The 19,372-nt window shown below is 53.9% G+C and overlaps 1 pseudogene; it reads left to right on the top strand.

Annotated features, from left to right (window-relative positions):
* The window catches only part of LOC129842405 (transmembrane protein 8B-like), a 50,373-nt pseudogene that overhangs the window by 5,123 nt on the left and 25,878 nt on the right, over window positions 1-19,372 (top strand).

Here is a 19,372-nt window from a genome sequence, read left to right as displayed (position 1 = left end):
TTTACGCCCCCCCCCCCCCCCCCCCCATGGACAGTGGTCTCAGAGCAGTGTCTTTACGCCCCCCCCCCCATGAACAGTGGTCTCAGAGCAGTGTCTTTAACCCCCCCCATGGACAGTGGTCTCAGAGCAGTGTCTTTACGTCCCCTCCCCCCATGGACAGTGGTCTCAGAGCAGTGTCTTTACCCCCCCCCATGGACAGTGGTCTCAGAGCAGTGTCTTTACGTCCCCCCCCCATGGACAGTGGTCTCAGAGCAGTGTCTTTACCCCCCCCCATGGACAGTGGTCTCAGAGCAGTGTCTTTACGTCCCCCCCCCCATGGACAGTGGTCTCAGAGCAGTGTCTTTACCCCCCCCCCCATGGACAGTGGTCTCAGAGCAGTGTCTTTACGTCCCCCCCCCCCCCATGGACCGTGGTCTCAGAGCAGTGTCTTTACCCCCCCCCCATGGACAGTGGTCTCAGAGCAGTGTCTTTACGTCCCCCCCCCCCCCCCATGGACAGTGGTCTCAGAGCAGTGTCTTTACGTCCCCCCCCCCCCCCCATGGACAGTGGTCTCAGAGCAGTGTCTTTACCCCCCCCCATGGACAGTGGTCTCAGAGCCGTGTCTCTACCCCCCCCCATGGACAGTGGTCTCAGAGCCGTGTCTTTACGTCCCCCCCCCCCATGGACAGTGGTCTCAGAGCAGTGTCTTTACGTCCCCCCCCCCCCCCCCATGGACAGTGTTCTCAGAGCCGTGTCTTTACGTCCCCCCCCCCCATGGACAGTGGTCTCAGAGCAGTGTCTTTACGTCCCCCCCCCCCCCCATGGACAGTGGTCTCAGAGCAGTGTCTTTACCCCCCCCCCCCCCCCATGGACAGTGGTCTCAGAGCAGTGTCTTTACGTCCCCCCCCCCCCATGGACAGTGGTCTCAGAGCAGTGTCTTTACGTCCCCCCCCCCCATGGACAGTGGTCTCAGAGCAGTGTCTAGACGTCCCCCCCCCCCATGGACAGTGGTCTCAGAGCAGTGTCTTTACGTCGTCCCCCCCCCATGGACAGTGGTCTCAGAGCAGTGTCTTTACGCCCCCCCCCCCCCCCCCCCCCATGGACAGTGGTCTCAGAGCAGTGTCTTTACCCCCCCCCCCATGGACAGTGGTCTCAGAGCCGTGTCTCTACCCCCCCCCCCCCCCCCCCCCCCCATGGACACTGGTCTCAGAGCCGTGTCTCTACCCCCCCCCCCCCCATGGACAGTGGTCTCAGAGCAGTGTCTTTACGTCCCCCCCCCCCATGGACTGTGGTCTCAGAGCAGTGTCTTTACGTCCCCCCCAACCCCCCCCCATGGACAGTGGTCTCAGAGCCGTGTCTTTACCCCCCCCCCATGGACAGTGGTCTCAGAGCAGTGTCTTTACGTCCCCCCCCCCCATGGACAGTGGTCTCAGAGCAGTGTCTTTACGCCCCCCCCCCCCCATGGACAGTGGTCTCAGAGCAGTGTCTCTACCCCCCCCCCCCCCATGGACAGTGGTCTCAGAGCAGTGTCTTTACGTCCCCCCCCCCCCCCCATGGACAGTGGTCTCAGAGCAGTGTCTTTACGTCCCCCCCCCCCCCCATGGACAGTGGTCTCAGAGCAGTGTCTTTACGTCCCGTCCCCCCCCATGGACAGTGGTCTCAGAGCAGTGTCTTTACGTCCCCCCCCCCCCCCCCCCCATGGACAGTGGTCTCAGAGCAGTGTCTCTACCCCCCCCCCCCATGGACAGTGGTCTCAGAGCAGTGTCTTTACGTCCCCCCCCCCATGGACAGTGGTCTCAGAGCAGTGTCTCTACCCCCCCCCCCCCCATGGACAGTGGTCTCAGAGCAGTGTCTTTACGTCCCCCCCCCCCCCCTGGACAGTGGTCTCAGAGCAGTGTCTTTACGTCCCCCCCCCCCCCATGGACAGTGGTCTCAGAGCAGTGTAACCATCGCGTCTCTGCGTCTGTGGACTTTAAGCTCTAAGACGTGTGTCCCTCCAGGTGGCGAGCTGACGTTGGTTCAGGAGTTGTCCTCTACGCCGGCCCAGAAGCTGTCTAGATACGGTTGGTATGGCAACATCAGGCTGACCATGTTCCGTATCCCGGACGACGCCGTCGTGGCCCGCTGGCTGTTCACTGTAACCAGGAGCAGCGGTTTCAACTGTGGAACACACAACGTCACCATGTAAGTCTATGACAATACTGCTTCCTTTAGTTTCCAATGTTGAGTGGGCTGTCGGGGCTGTAAAGCTCTGCTCATTGATCAACATGGCAACTCTGTGAACTTGGTCTGGAGACGTGGTGATAGTAATATCATCAGCAGTTCTGTTTCTACCTCTCTCAGGGGGCAACACATGACAGCCTGTCTCTCTCTCTCTCTCTCTCTCTGGGGGCAACACATGACAGCCTGTCTCTCTCTCTCTCAGGGGGAAAACACATGACAGCCTGTCTCTCTGTCTCTCTCTCTCAGGGGGCAACACATGACAGCCTGTCTCTCTGTCTCTCTCTCTCAGGGGGCAACACATGACAGCCTGTCTCTCTCTCTCTCTCTCTCTCTCTGGGGAAAACACATGACAGCCTGTCTCTCTCTCTCTCTCTCTCTCATGGGGCAACACATGACAGCCTGTCTCTCTGTCTCTCTCTCTCAGGGGGCAACACATGACAGCCTGTCTCTCTGTCTCTCTCTCTCAGGGGGCAACACATGACAGCCTGTCTCTCTCTCTCTCTCTCAGGGGGCAACACATGACAGCCTGTCTCTCTCTCTCTCTCTCTGGGGGCAACACATGACAGCCTGTCTCTCTCTCTCTCTCTCAGGGGGCAACACATGACAGCCTGTCTCTCTGTCTCTCTCTCTCAGGGGGCAACACATGACAGCCTGTCTCTCTCTCTCTCTCTCAGGGGGCAACACATGACAGCCTGTCTCTCTCTCTCTCTCTCTCTCTGGGGGCAACACATGACAGCCTGTCTCTCTCTCTCTCAGGGGGAAAACACATGACAGCCTGTCTCTCTGTCTCTCTCTCTCAGGGGGCAACACATGACAGCCTGTCTCTCTGTCTCTCTCTCTCAGGGGGCAACACATGACAGCCTGTCTCTCTCTCTCTCTCTCTCTCTCTGGGGAAAACACATGACAGCCTGTCTCTCTCTCTCTCTCTCTCTCATGGGGCAACACATGACAGCCTGTCTCTCTGTCTCTCTCTCTCAGGGGGCAACACATGACAGCCTGTCTCTCTGTCTCTCTCTCTCAGGGGGCAACACATGACAGCCTGTCTCTCTCTCTCTCTCTCAGGGGGCAACACATGACAGCCTGTCTCTCTCTCTCTCTCTCTGGGGGCAACACATGACAGCCTGTCTCTCTCTCTCTCTCTCAGGGGGCAACACATGACAGCCTGTCTCTCTGTCTCTCTCTCTCAGGGGGCAACACATGACAGCCTGTCTCTCTCTCTCTCTCTCAGGGGGCAACACATGACAGCCTGTCTCTCTCTCTCTCTCTCTGGGGGCAACACATGACAGCCTGTCTCTCTCTCTCTCTCTCAGGGGGCAACACATGACAGCCTGTCTCTCTGTCTCTCTCTCTCAGGGGGCAACACATGACAGCCTGTCTCTCTCTCTCTCTCTCTCTCTCTCTCTCTGGGGGCAACACATGACAGCCTGTCTCTCTCTCTCTCTCTCTGGGGGCAACACATGACAGCCTGTCTCTCTCTCTCTCTCTGTGGGCAACACATGACAGCCTGTCTCTCTCTCTCTCTCTCTGGGGGAAACACATGACAGCCTGTCTCTCTCTCTCAGGGGGCAACACATGACAGCCTGTCTCTCTCTCAGGGGGCAACACATGACAGCCTGTCTCTCTCTCTCTCTCTCTCTCAGGGGGCAACACATGACAGCCTGTCTCTCTGTCTCTCTCTCTCAGGGGGCAACACATGACAGCCTGTCTCTCTGTCTCTCTCTCTCAGGGGGCAACACATGACAGCCTGTCTCTCTCTCTCTCTCTCTCTCAGGGGGCAACACATGACAGCCTGTCTCTCTCTCTCTCTCTCAGGGGGCAACACATGACAGCCTGTCTCTCTCTCTCTCTCTCTCAGGGGGCAACACATGACAGCCTGTCTCTCTGTCTCTCTCTCTCAGGGGGCAACACATGACAGCCTGTCTCTCTCTCTCTCTCTCAGGGGGCAACACATGACAGCCTGTCTCTCTGTCTCTCTCTCTCTGGGGGCAACACATGACAGCCTGTCTCTCTCTCTCTCTCTCTCAGGGGGCAACACATGACAGCCTGTCTCTCTGTCTCTCTCTCTCAGGGGGCAACACATGACAGCCTGTCTCTCTCTCTCTCTCTCAGGGGGCAACACATGACAGCCTGTCTCTCTCTCTCTCTCTCTCAGGGGGCAACACATGACAGCCTGTCTCTCTGTCTCTCTCTCTCAGGGGGCAACACATGACAGCCTGTCTCTCTGTCTCTCTCTCTCAGGGGGCAACACATGACAGCCTGTCTCTCTCTCTCTCTCTCAGGGGGCAACACATGACAGCCTGTCTCTCTCTCTCTCTCTCTGGGGGCAACACATGACAGCCTGTCTCTCTCTCTCTCTCTCTCAGGGGGCAACACATGACAGCCTGTCTCTCTGTCTCTCTCTCTCAGGGGGCAACACATGACAGCCTGTCTCTCTCTCTCTCTCTCTCTCTCTCTGGGGGAAACACATGACAGCCTGTCTCTCTCTCTCTCTCTGTGGGCAACACATGACAGCCTGTCTCTCTCTCTCTCTCTCTCTGGGGGAAACACATGACAGCCTGTCTCTCTCTCTCAGGGGGCAACACATGACAGCCTGTCTCTCTCTCAGGGGGCAACACATGACAGCCTGTCTCTCTCTCTCTCTCTCAGGGGGCAACACATGACAGCCTGTCTCTCTCTCTCTCTCTCTCTGGGGGAAACACATGACAGCCTGTCTCTCTCTCTCTCTGGGGGCAACACATGACAGCCTGTCTCTCTCTCTCTCTCTCTCTCTCTCTCTCTCTCTCAGGGGGCAACACATGACAGCCTGTCTCTCTCTCTCTCTCTGGGGGCAACACATGACAGCCTGTCTCTCTCTCTCTCTCTCTCTCTCTCAGGGGGCAACACATGACAGCCTGTCTCTCTCTCTCAGGGGGCAACACATGACAGCCTGTCTCTCTCTCAGGGGGCAACACATGACAGCCTGTCTCTCTCTCTCTCTCTCTCTCAGGGGGCAACACATGACAGCCTGTCTCTCTCTCTCTCTCTCTCTGGGGGAAACACATGACAGCCTGTCTCTCTCTCTCTCTCTCTCAGGGGGCAACACATGACAGCCTGTCTCTCTCTCTCAGGGGGCAACACATGACAGCCTGTCTCTCTCTCTCTCAGGGGGCAACACATGACAGCCTGTCTCTCTCTCTCTCTGGGGGCAACACATGACAGCCTGTCTCTCTCTCTCTCTCTCTCTGGGGGAAACACATGACAGCCTGTCTCTCTCTCTCTCTCTCTCTCTCAGGGGGCAACACATGACAGCCTGTCTCTCTCTCTCAGGGGGCAACACATGACAGCCTGTCTCTCTCTCTCTCAGGGGGCAACACATGACAGCCTGTCTCTCTCTCTGGGGGCAACACATGACAGCCTGTCTCTCTCTCTCTCTCTCTCAGGGGGCAACACATGACAGCCTGTCTCTCTCTCTCTCTCTCTCTCAGGGGGCAACACATGACAGCCTGTCTCTCTCTCTCTCTCTCTCTCTCAGGGGGCAACACATGACAGCCTGTCTCTCTCTCTCAGGGGGCAACACATGACAGCCTGTCTCTCTCTCTCTCTCAGGGGGCAACACATGACAGCCTGTCTCTCTCTCAGGGGGCAACACATGACAGCCTGTCTCTCTCTCTCTCAGGGGGCAACACATGACAGCCTGTCTCTCTCTCAGGGGGCAACACATGACAGCCTGTCTCTCTCTCTCTCTGGGGGAAACACATGACAGCCTGTCTCTCTCTCTCTCTCTCTGGGGGCAACACATGACAGCCTGTCTCTCTCTCTCAGGGGGCAACACATGACAGCCTGTCTCTCTCTCTCTCTCTCTCTGGGGGCAACACATGACAGCCTGTCTCTCTCTCTCTCTCTCTCTGGGGGCAACACATGACAGCCTGTCTCTCTCTCTCTCTCTCTCTCAGGGGGCAACACATGACAGCCTGTCTCTCTCTCTCTGGGGGCAACACATGACAGCCTGTCTCTCTCTCTCTGGGGGCAACACATGACAGCCTGTCTCTCTCTCTCTCTCTCTGGGGGCAACACATGACAGCCTGTCTCTCTCTCTCTGGGGGCAACACATGACAGCCTGTCTCTCTCTCTCAGGGGGCAACACATGACAGCCTGTCTCTCTCTCTCTGGGGGCAACACATGACAGCCTGTCTCTCTCTCTCAGTGGGGCAACACATGACAGCCTGTCTCTCTCTCTCTCTCTCTCTCTGGGGGCAACACATGACAGCCTGTCTCTCTCTCTCAGGGGGCAACACATGACAGCCTGTCTCTCTCTCTCTCTCTCAGGGGGCAACACATGACAGCCTGTCTCTCTCTCTCTGGGGGCAACACATGACAGCCTGTCTCTCTCTCTCAGGGGGCAACACATGACAGCCTGTCTCTCTCTCTCTGGGGGCAACACATGACAGCCTGTCTCTCTCTCTCTCTGGGGGCAACACATGACAGCCTGTCTCTCTCTCTCTCTCTCTCTCTCTGGGGGCAACACATGACAGCCTGTCTCTCTCTCTCTCTCTCAGGGGGCAACACATGACAGCCTGTCTCTCTCTCTCTCTCTCTCTCTCAGGGGGCAACACATGACAGCCTGTCTCTCTCTCTCAGGGGGCAACACATGACAGCCTGTCTCTCTCTCTCTGGGGGCAACACATGACAGCCTGTCTCTCTCTCTCTCTCTCTGGGGGCAACACATGACAGCCTGTCTCTCTCTCTCTGGGGGCAACACATGACAGCCTGTCTCTCTCTCTCTCTCTCTCTCAGGGGGCAACACATGACAGCCTGTCTCTCTCTCTCTGGGGGCAACACATGACAGCCTGTCTCTCTCTCTCTGGGGGCAACACATGACAGCCTGTCTCTCTCTCTCTGGGGGCAACACATGACAGCCTTTCTCTCTCTCTCTCTCTCTCTGGGGGCAACACATGACAGCCTGTCTCTCTCTCTCAGGGGGCAACACATGACAGCCTGTCTCTCTCTCTCAGGGGGCAACACATGACAGCCTGTCTCTCTCTCTCAGGGGGCAACACATGTCAGCCTGTCTCTCTCTCTCTCTCTGGGGGAAACACATGACAGCCTGTCTCTCTCTCTCTCTCTCTCTCTCTGGGGGCAACACATGACAGCCTGTCTCTCTCTCTCTGGGGGCAACACATGACAGCCTGTCTCTCTCTCTCTGGGGGCAACACATGACAGCCTGTCTCTCTCTCTCTCTCTCTCTGGGGGCAACACATGACAGCCTGTCTCTCTCTCTCTGGGGGCAACACATGACAGCCTGTCTCTCTCTCTCTGGGGGAAACACATGACAGCCTGTCTCTCTCTCTCTCTCTGGGGGAAACACATGACAGCCTGTCTCTCTCTCTCTCTCTCTCTCTCAGGGGGCAACACATGACAGCCTGTCTCTCTCTCTCTCTCTCTGGGGGCAACACATGACAGCCTGTCTCTCTCTCTCTCTCTCAGGGGGCAACACATGACAGCCTGTCTCTCTCTCTCTCTCTCTGGGGGCAACACATGACAGCCTGTCTCTCTCTCTCTCTCTCTGGGGGAAACACATGACAGCCTGTCTCTCTCTCTCTCTCTCTGGGGGAAACACATGACAGCCTGTCTCTCTCTCTCTCTCTCTGGGGGAAACACATGACAGCCTGTCTCTCTCTCTCTCTCTCTCTCTCTGGGGGAAACACATGACAGCCTGTCTCTCTCTCTCTCTCTCTGGGGGAAACACATGACAGCCTGTCTCTCTCTCTCTCTCTCTCTCTCTGGGGGAAACACATGGCAGCCTGTCTCTCTCTCTCTCTCTCTCTCTGGGGGAAACACATGACAGCCTGTCTCTCTCTCTCTCTCTCTCTCTGGGGGAAACACATGACAGCCTGTCTCTCTCTCTCTCTCTCTCTGGGGGAAACACATGACAGCCTGTCTCTCTGTCTCTCTCTCTGGGGGAAACACATGACAGCCTGTCTCTCTCTCTCTCTCTCTCTCTGGGGGAAACACATGACAGCCTGTCTCTCGCTCTCTCTCTCTCTCTCTGGGGGAAACACATGACAGCCTGTCTCTCTCTCTCTCTCTGGGGGAAACACATGACAGCCTGTCTCTCTCTCTCTCTCTGGGGGCAACACATGACAGCCTGTCTCTCTGTCTCTCTCTCTGGGGGAAACACATGACAGCCTGTCTCTCTCTCTCTCTCTCTCTCTGGGGGAAACACATGACAGCCTGTCTCTCTCTCTCTCTCTCTCTCTGGGGGCAACACATGACAGCCTGTCTCTCTCTCTCTCTGGGGGAAACACATGACAGCCTGTCTCTCTCTCTCTCTCTCTCTCTCTCTGGGGGAAACACATGACAGCCTGTCTCTCTCTCTCTCTGGGGGCAACACATGACAGCCTGTCTCTCTCTCTCTCTGGGGGAAACACATGACAGCCTGTCTCTCTCTCTCTCTCTCTCTCTGGGGGAAACACATGACAGCCTGTCTCTCTCTCTCTCTCTCTCTCTGGGGGAAACACATGACAGCCTGTCTCTCTCTCTCTCTCTCTCTCTGGGGGAAACACATGACAGCCTCTCTCTCTCTCTCTCTCTGGGGGAAACACATGACAGCCTGTCTCTCTCTCTCTCTCTCTCTCTGGGGGAAACACATGACAGCCTCTCTCTCTCTCTCTCTCTCTCTCTCTCTCTGGGGGCAACACATGACAGCCTGTCTCTCTCTCTCTCTCTGTGGGCAACACATGACAGCCTCTCTCTCTCTCTCTCTCTCTCTCTCTCTGGGGGCAACACATGACAGCCTGTCTCTCTCTCTCTCTCTGGGTGAAACACATGACAGCCTGTCTCTCTCTCTCTCTCTGGGGGAAACACATGACAGCCTGTCTCTCTCTCTCTCTCTGGGGGAAACACATGACAGCCTGTCTCTCTCTCTCTCTCTCTCTCTCTGGGGGAAACACATGACAGCCTGTCTCTCTCTCTCTCTCTCTCTCTGGGGGAAACACATGACAGCCTGTCTCTCTCTCTCTCTCTCTCTCTCTGGGGGAAACACATGACAGCCTGTCTCTCTCTCTCTCTCTCTCTCTCTGGGGGAAACACATGACAGCCTGTCTCTCTCTCTCTCTCTCTCTCTCTGGGGGAAACACATGACAGCCTGTCTCTCTCTCTCTCTCTGGGGGAAACACATGACAGCCTGTCTCTCTCTCTCTCTCTGGGGGAAACACATGACAGCCTGTCTCTCTCTCTCTCTCTCTCTCTCTGGGGGAAACACATGACAGCCTGTCTCTCTCTCTCTCTCTGGGGGAAACACATGACAGCCTGTCTCTCTCTCTCTCTCTGGGGGAAACACATGACAGCCTGTCTCTCTCTCTCTCTCTGGGGGAAACACATGACAGCCTGTCTCTCTCTCTCTCTCTCTCTCTCTGGGGGAAACACATGACAGCCTGTCTCTCTCTCTCTCTCTCTCTCTGGGGGAAACACATGACAGCCTGTCTCTCTCTCTCTCTCTCTCTCTCTGGGGGAAACACATGACAGCCTGTCTCTCTCTCTCTCTCTCTCTCTGGGGGAAACACATGACAGCCTGTCTCTCTCTCTCTCTCTCTCTCTCTCTGGGGGAAACACATGACAGCCTGTCTCTCTCTCTCTCTCTGGGGGAAACACATGACAGCCTGTCTCTCTCTCTCTCTCTGGGGGAAACACATGACAGCCTGTCTCTCTGTCTCTCTCTCTCTGGGGGAAACACATGACAGCCTGTCTCTCTCTCTCTCTGGGGGAAACACATGACAGCCTGTCTCTCTCTCTCTCTCTCTGGGGGAAACACATGACAGCCTGTCTCTCTCTCTCTCTCTCTCTGGGGGAAACACATGACAGCCTGTCTCTCTCTCTCTCTCTCTGGGGGAAACACATGACAGCCTGTCTCTCTCTCTCTCTCTCTCTCTCTGGGGGAAACACATGACAGCCTGTCTCTCTCTCTCTCTCTGGGGGAAACACATGACAGCCTGTCTCTCTCTCTCTCTCTGGGGGAAACACATGACAGCCTGTCTCTCTGTCTCTCTCTCTGGGGGAAACACATGACAGCCTGTCTCTCTCTCTCTCTCTCTCTCTCTGGGGGAAACACATGACAGCCTGTCTCTCTCTCTCTGGGGGAAACACATGACAGCCTGTCTCTCTCTCTCTCTGGGGGAAACACATGACAGCCTGTCTCTCTCTCTCTCTCTCTGGGGGAAACACATGACAGCCTGTCTCTCTCTCTCTCTCTCTGGGGGAAACACATGACAGCCTGTCTCTCTCTCTCTCTCTCTCTCTGGGGGCAACACATGACAGCCTGTCTCTCTCTCTCTCTCTCTCTCTCTGGGGGAAACACATGACAGCCTGTCTCTCTCTCTCTCTCTCTGGGGGAAACACATGACAGCCTGTCTCTCTCTCTCTCTCTCTCTCTCTGGGGGAAACACATGGCAGCCTGTCTCTCTCTCTCTCTCTCTCTCTGGGGGAAACACATGACAGCCTGTCTCTCTCTCTCTCTCTCTCTCTGGGGGAAACACATGACAGCCTGTCTCTCTCTCTCTCTCTCTCTGGGGGAAACACATGACAGCCTGTCTCTCTGTCTCTCTCTCTGGGGGAAACACATGACAGCCTGTCTCTCTCTCTCTCTCTCTCTCTCTGGGGGAAACACATGACAGCCTGTCTCTCGCTCTCTCTCTCTCTCTCTGGGGGAAACACATGACAGCCTGTCTCTCTCTCTCTCTCTGGGGGAAACACATGACAGCCTGTCTCTCTCTCTCTCTCTGGGGGCAACACATGACAGCCTGTCTCTCTGTCTCTCTCTCTGGGGGAAACACATGACAGCCTGTCTCTCTCTCTCTCTCTCTCTCTGGGGGAAACACATGACAGCCTGTCTCTCTCTCTCTCTCTCTCTCTGGGGGCAACACATGACAGCCTGTCTCTCTCTCTCTCTGGGGGAAACACATGACAGCCTGTCTCTCTCTCTCTCTCTCTCTCTCTCTGGGGGAAACACATGACAGCCTGTCTCTCTCTCTCTCTGGGGGCAACACATGACAGCCTGTCTCTCTCTCTCTCTGGGGGAAACACATGACAGCCTGTCTCTCTCTCTCTCTCTCTCTCTGGGGGAAACACATGACAGCCTGTCTCTCTCTCTCTCTCTCTCTCTGGGGGAAACACATGACAGCCTGTCTCTCTCTCTCTCTCTCTCTCTGGGGGAAACACATGACAGCCTCTCTCTCTCTCTCTCTCTGGGGGAAACACATGACAGCCTGTCTCTCTCTCTCTCTCTCTCTCTGGGGGAAACACATGACAGCCTCTCTCTCTCTCTCTCTCTCTCTCTCTCTCTGGGGGCAACACATGACAGCCTGTCTCTCTCTCTCTCTCTGTGGGCAACACATGACAGCCTCTCTCTCTCTCTCTCTCTCTCTCTCTCTGGGGGCAACACATGACAGCCTGTCTCTCTCTCTCTCTCTGGGTGAAACACATGACAGCCTGTCTCTCTCTCTCTCTCTGGGGGAAACACATGACAGCCTGTCTCTCTCTCTCTCTCTGGGGGAAACACATGACAGCCTGTCTCTCTCTCTCTCTCTCTCTCTCTGGGGGAAACACATGACAGCCTGTCTCTCTCTCTCTCTCTCTCTCTGGGGGAAACACATGACAGCCTGTCTCTCTCTCTCTCTCTCTCTCTCTGGGGGAAACACATGACAGCCTGTCTCTCTCTCTCTCTCTCTCTCTGGGGGAAACACATGACAGCCTGTCTCTCTCTCTCTCTCTCTCTCTCTGGGGGAAACACATGACAGCCTGTCTCTCTCTCTCTCTCTGGGGGAAACACATGACAGCCTGTCTCTCTCTCTCTCTCTGGGGGAAACACATGACAGCCTGTCTCTCTCTCTCTCTCTCTCTCTCTGGGGGAAACACATGACAGCCTGTCTCTCTCTCTCTCTCTGGGGGAAACACATGACAGCCTGTCTCTCTCTCTCTCTCTGGGGGAAACACATGACAGCCTGTCTCTCTCTCTCTCTCTGGGGGAAACACATGACAGCCTGTCTCTCTCTCTCTCTCTCTCTCTGGGGGAAACACATGACAGCCTGTCTCTCTCTCTCTCTCTCTCTCTGGGGGAAACACATGACAGCCTGTCTCTCTCTCTCTCTCTCTCTCTCTGGGGGAAACACATGACAGCCTGTCTCTCTCTCTCTCTCTCTCTGGGGGAAACACATGACAGCCTGTCTCTCTCTCTCTCTCTCTCTCTCTCTGGGGGAAACACATGACAGCCTGTCTCTCTCTCTCTCTCTGGGGGAAACACATGACAGCCTGTCTCTCTCTCTCTCTCTGGGGGAAACACATGACAGCCTGTCTCTCTGTCTCTCTCTCTCTGGGGGAAACACATGACAGCCTGTCTCTCTCTCTCTCTGGGGGAAACACATGACAGCCTGTCTCTCTCTCTCTCTCTCTGGGGGAAACACATGACAGCCTGTCTCTCTCTCTCTCTCTCTCTGGGGGAAACACATGACAGCCTGTCTCTCTCTCTCTCTCTCTGGGGGAAACACATGACAGCCTGTCTCTCTCTCTCTCTCTCTCTCTCTGGGGGAAACACATGACAGCCTGTCTCTCTCTCTCTCTCTGGGGGAAACACATGACAGCCTGTCTCTCTCTCTCTCTCTGGGGGAAACACATGACAGCCTGTCTCTCTGTCTCTCTCTCTCTGGGGGAAACACATGACAGCCTGTCTCTCTCTCTCTCTGGGGGAAACACATGACAGCCTGTCTCTCTCTCTCTCTCTCTGGGGGAAACACATGACAGCCTGTCTCTCTCTCTCTCTCTCTGGGGGAAACACATGACAGCCTGTCTCTCTCTCTCTCTCTCTCTCTGGGGGAAACACATGACAGCCTGTCTCTCTCTCTCTCTCTGGGGGAAACACATGACAGCCTGTCTCTCTCTCTCTCTCTCTGGGGGAAACACATGACAGCCTGTCTCTCTCTCTCTCTCTCTGGGGGAAACACATGACAGCCTGTCTCTCTCTCTCTCTCTCTGGGGGAAACACATGACAGCCTGTCTCTCTCTCTCTCTCTCTCTCTCTGGGGGAAACACATGACAGCCTGTCTCTCTCTCTCTCTCTCTCTCGGGGGAAACACATGACAGCCTGTCTCTCTCTCTCTCTCTCTGGGGGAAACACATGACAGCCTGTCTCTCTCTCTCTTTCTCTCTCTCTCTGGGGGAAACACATGACAGCCTGTCTCTCTCTCTCTCTCTGGGGGAAACACATGACAGCCTGTCTCTCTCTCTCTCTCTGGGGGAAACACATGACAGCCTGTCTCTCTCTCTCTCTCTCTGGGGGAAACACATGACAGCCTGTCTCTCTCTCTCTCTCTCTGGGGGAAACACATGACAGCCTGTCTCTCTCTCTCTCTCTCTGGGGGAAACACATGACAGCCTGTCTCTCTCTCTCTCTCTCTCTCTCTCTGGGGGAAACACATGACAGCCTGTCTCTCTCTCTCTCTCTGGGGGAAACACATGACAGCCTGTCTCTCTCTCTCTCTCTGGGGGAAACACATGACAGCCTGTCTCTCTCTCTCTCTCTCTGGGGGAAACACATGACAGCCTGTCTCTCTCTCTCTCTCTGGGGGAAACACATGACAGCCTGTCTCTCTCTCTCTCTCTGGGGGAAACACATGACAGCCTGTCTCTCTCTCTCTCTCTCTGGGGGAAACACATGACAGCCTGTCTCTCTCTCTCTCTCTCTGGGGGAAACACATGACAGCCTGTCTCTCTCTCTCTCTCTGGGGGAAACACATGACAGCCTGTCTCTCTCTCTCTCTCTCTGGGGGAAACACATGACAGCCTGTCTCTCTCTCTCTCTCTCTGGGGGCAACACATGACAGCCTGTCTCTCTCTCTCTCTCTGGGGGAAACACATGACAGCCTGTCTCTCTCTCTCTCTCTCTGGGGGAAACACATGACAGCCTGTCTCTCTCTCTCTCTCTGGGGGAAACACATGACAGCCTGTCTCTCTCTCTCTCTCTCTGGGGGAAACACATGACAGCCTGTCTCTCTCTCTCTCTCTGGGGGAAACACATGACAGCCTGTCTCTCTCTCTCTCTCTCTGGGGGAAACACATGACAGCCTGTCTCTCTCTCTCTCTCTCTGGGGGCAACACATGACAGCCTGTCTCTCTCTCTCTCTCTGGGGGAAACACATGACAGCCTGTCTCTCTCTCTCTCTCTCTGGGGGAAACACATGACAGCCTGTCTCTCTCTCTCTCTCTGGGGGAAACACATGACAGCCTGTCTCTCTCTCTCTCTCTGGGGGAAACACATGACAGCCTGTCTCTCTCTCTCTCTCTCTGGGGGCAACACATGACAGCCTGTCTCTCTCTCTCTCTCTCTGGGGGAAACACATGACAGCCTGTCTCTCTCTCTCTCTCTGGGGGAAACACATGACAGCCTGTCTCTCTCTCTCTCTCTCTGGGGGCAACACATGACAGCCTGTCTCTCTCTCTCTCTCTCTGGGGGAAACACATGACAGCCTGTCTCTCTCTCTCTCTCTCTGGGGGAAACACATGACAGCCTGTCTCTCTCTCTCTCTCTCTGGGGGAAACACATGACAGCCTGTCTCTCTCTCTCTCTCTGGGGGAAACACATGACAGCCTGTCTCTCTCTCTCTCTCTCAGGGGGAAACACATGACAGCCTGTCTCTCTCTCTCTCTCTCTGGGGGAAACACATGACAGCCTGTCTCTCTCTCTCTCTCTGGGGGAAACACATGACAGCCTGTCTCTCTCTCTCTCTCTCTGGGGGAAACACATGACAGCCTGTCTCTCTCTCTCTCTCTGGGGGAAACACATGACAGCCTGTCTCTCTCTCTCTCTCTCTGGGGGAAACACATGACAGCCTGTCTCTCTCTCTCTCTCTCTGGGGGCAACACATGACAGCCTGTCTCTCTCTCTCTCTCTGGGGGAAACACATGACAGCCTGTCTCTCTCTCTCTCTCTCTGGGGGAAACACATGACAGCCTGTCTCTCTCTCTCTCTCTGGGGGAAACACATGACAGCCTGTCTCTCTCTCTCTCTCTGGGGGAAACACATGACAGCCTGTCTCTCTCTCTCTCTCTCTGGGGGCAACACATGACAGCCTGTCTCTCTCTCTCTCTCTCTGGGGGAAACACATGACAGCCTGTCTCTCTCTCTCTCTCTGGGGGCAACACATGACAGCCTGTCTCTCTCTCTCTCTCAGGGGGAAACACATGACAGCCTGTCTCTCTCTCTCTCTCTCTGGGGGAAACACATGACAGCCTGTCTCTCTCTCTCTCTCTGGGGGAAACACATGACAGCCTGTCTCTCTCTCTCTCTCTCTCTGGGGGAAACACATGACAGCATGTCTCTACCTGCAATAACATGTTTCTACTCAGTGTTCTCTATCTAACCCTCCACTTCTCCCTCCCTCCCTTCCTCCCTCCACCTCTCCCTCCCTCCCTTCCTCCCTCCACCTCTCCCTCCCTCCCTTCCTCCCTCCACCTCTCCCTCCCTCCCTTCCTCCCTCCACCTCTCCCTCCCTCCCTTCCTCCCTCCACTTCTCCCTCCCTCCCTTCCTCCCTCCACCTCTCCCTCCCTCCCTTCCTCCCTCCACCTCTCCCTCCCTCCCTTCCTCCCTCCACCTCTCCCTCCCTCCCTTCCTCCCTCCACCTCTCCCTCCCTCCCTTCCTCCCTCCACTCTCCCTCCCTCCCTTCCTCCCTCCACCTCTCCCTCCCTCCCTTCCTCCCTCCACCTCTCCCTCCCTCCCTTCCTCCCTCCACCTCTCCCTCCCTCCCTTCCTCCCTCCACCTCTCCCTCCCTCCCTTCCTCCCTCCACCTCTCCCTCCCTCCCTTCCTCCCTCCACCTCTCCCTCCCTCCCTTCCTCCCTCCACCTCTCCCTCCCTCCACCTCCTCCTCCTCCTCCTCCTCTTCCTCCTCCTCAATCAGGTACATGCGTTGGGGGTCTCCTCCAGTCATCGACCCGGTAGGACGGGTGTTTCCTAACAACACTGTGACATCACCGGTCCTCTCACTCAACCTGCCCGTGACATCATCACAAAGCAACATAACCTTTAACATCTCTAGCCCCGCCCCCGGAGACTGGTACCTGGCAGCTCACCTGCCCCAAGACGATGGACGCATCGAACACAAGGTGACGAGTTTGTGTAATGTGTGTGTGTTTATAATGTGTGTGTGTGTGTTTATAATGTGTGTGTGTGTGTTTATAATGTGTGTGTGTTTATAATGTGTGTGTGTTTATAATGTGTGTGTGTGTTTATAGTGTGTGTGTGTGTTTATAATGTGTGTGTGTGTATTTATAATGTGTGTGTGTGTGTGTGTGTGTTTATAATGTGTGTGTGTGTGTGTTTATAGTGTTTGTGTGTGTGTGTGTGTATTTATAATGTGTGTGTGTGTATTTATAATGTGTGTGTGTGTGTTTATAATGTGTGTGTGTGTATTTATAATGTGTGTGTGTGTGTTTATAGTGTGTGTGTGTGTGTATTTATAATGTGTGTGTGTATTTATAATGTGTATATTGTGTGTGTAGGGATTCCCGTCCTGCTCCTACCTCTTCCAGCCCCAGCTGTGTGTATTATAATGTGTATATTGTGTGTGTAGGGATTCCCGTCCTGCTCCTACCTCTTCCAGCCCCAGCTGTGTGTTTATAATGTGTATATTGTGTGTGTGTTTGTTTATAATGTGTGTGTATTGTAATGTGTATATTGTGTGTGTAGGGATTCCCGTCCTGCTCCTACCTCTTCCAGCCCCAGCTGTGTGTTTATAATGTGTATATTGTGTGTGTGTTTGTTTATAATGTGTGTGTATTGTAATGTGTATATTATGTGTGTAGGGATTCCCGTCCTGCTCCTACCTCTTCCAGCCCCAGCTGTGTGTTTATAATGTGTATATTGTAATGTGTATATTGTGTGTGTAGGGATTCCCGTCCTGCTCCTACCTCTTCCAGCCCCAGCTGTGTGTATTGTAATGTGTATATTGTAATGTGTATATTGTGTGTGTAGGGATTCCCGTCCTGCTCCTACCTCTTCCAGCCCCAGCTGTCAGTCAGGAGAGCAGTGGACACACCCATCCTCCAGACCACGCCCCTAACCCAGACCGCCTCCCCCGACAGACCTGCACTACTCAAGTAAGGACCGTTACGCTGACCCCTAACCCCTAACTTTGCTGTTACATGAAGCAACTGAAAGGAGATGAAAAGGTCCTGCAACCAAGCCAATCAAACTGAAGCTGCTTCTGTCTTATTGGTCGAGAGTTCTTAACTCACCCATCTGCTGCATTACGTCATGGTTTCCCCAGTGATTTCTATATCCAACCATTTACATTACATTTAAGTCATTTAGCAGACGCTCTTATCCAGAGCGACTTACAAATTGGAAAGTTCATACATATTCATCCTGGTCCCCCCGTGGGAATTGAACCCACAACCCTGGCGTTGCAAGCGCCATGCTCTACCAACTGAGCCACACGGGACCACATGGTGCGGTCACTGTAAGGAGCTGGTTATTGTAACAGCATGGCTATAGATACAATGCTGCCAACAGGACATTGTAAACACCAACAGCAGCTAGCTAGCTAGCTAACCAAGCTAGTCTGGTTATTGTAACAGCATGGCTATAGATACAATGCTGCCAACAGGACATTGTAAACACCAACAGCAGCTAGCTAGCTAGCTAACCAAGCTAGTCTGGTTATTGTAACAGCATGGCTATAGATACAATGCTGCCAACAGGACATTGTAAACACCAACAGCAGCTAGCTAGCTAGCTAACCAAGCTAGTCTGGTTATTGTAACAGCATGGCTATAGATACAATGCTGCCAACAGGACATTGTAAACACCAACAGCAGCTAGCTAGCTAACCAAGCTAGTCTGGTTATTGTAACAGCATGGCTATAGATACAATGCAGCCAACAGGACATTGTAAACACCAACAGCAGCTAGCTAGCTAGCTAACCAAGCTAGTCTGGTTATTGTAACAGCATGGCTATAGATACAATGCTGCCAACAGGACATTGTAAACACCAACAGCAGCTAGCTAGCTAGCTAACCAAGCTAGTCTGGTTATTGTAACAGCATGGCTATAGATACAATGCAGCCAACAGGACATTGTAAACACCAACAGCAGCTAGCTAGCTAGCTAACCAAGCTAGTCTGGTTATTGTAACAGCATGGCTATAGATACAATGCTGCCAACAGGACATTGTAAACACCAACAGCAGCTAGCTAGCTAGCTAACCAAGCTAGTCTGGTTATTGTAACAGCATGGCTATAGATACAATGCTGCCAACAGGACATTGTAAACACCAACAGCAGCTAGCTAGCTAACCAAGCTAGTCTGGTTATTGTAACAGCATGGCTATAGATACAATGCAGCCAACAGGACATTGTAAACACCAACAGCAGCTAGCTAGCTAGCTAACCAAGCTAGTCTGGTTATTGTAACAGCATGGCTATAGATACAATGCTGCCAACAGGACATTGTAAACACCAACAGCAGCTAGCTAGCTAACCAAGCTAGTCTGGTTATTGTAACAGCATGGCTATAGATACAATGCTGCCAACAGGACATTGTAAACACCAACAGCAGCTAGCTAGCTAACCAAGCTAGTCTGGTTATTGTAACAGCATGGCTATAGATACAATGCAGCCAACAGGACATTGTAAACACCAACAGCAGCTAGCTAGCTAACCAAGCTAGTCTGGTTATTGTAACAGCATGGCTATAGATACAATGCAGCCGACAGGACATTGTAAACACCAACAGCAGCTAGCTAGCTAGCTAACCAAGCTAGTCTGGTTATTGTAACAGCATGGCTATAGATACAATGCTGCCAACAGGACATTGTAAACACCAACAGCAGCTAGCTAGCTAGCTAACCAAGCTAGTCTGGTTATTGTAACAGCATGGCTATAGATACAATGCAGCCAACAGGACATTGTAAACACCAACAGCAGCTAGCTAGCTAGCTAACCAAGCTAGTCTGGTTATTGTAACAGCATGGCTATAGATACAATGCAGCCAACAGGACATTGTAAACACCAACAGCAGCTAGCTAGCTAACCAAGCTAGTCTGGTTATTGTAACAGCATGGCTATAGATACAATGCAGCCAACAGGACATTGTAAACACCAACAGCAGCTAGCTAGCTAGCTAACCAAGCTAGTCTGGTTATTGT

The sequence above is a fragment of the Salvelinus fontinalis genome, unplaced genomic scaffold (assembly GCF_029448725.1).
Source record: "Salvelinus fontinalis isolate EN_2023a unplaced genomic scaffold, ASM2944872v1 scaffold_0037, whole genome shotgun sequence".
NCBI classification, from domain to species: Eukaryota; Metazoa; Chordata; class Actinopteri; order Salmoniformes; family Salmonidae; genus Salvelinus; species Salvelinus fontinalis.
Note: the sequence above shows the minus strand (reverse complement) of the source record. Positions and strands in the feature narration are given on the sequence as shown.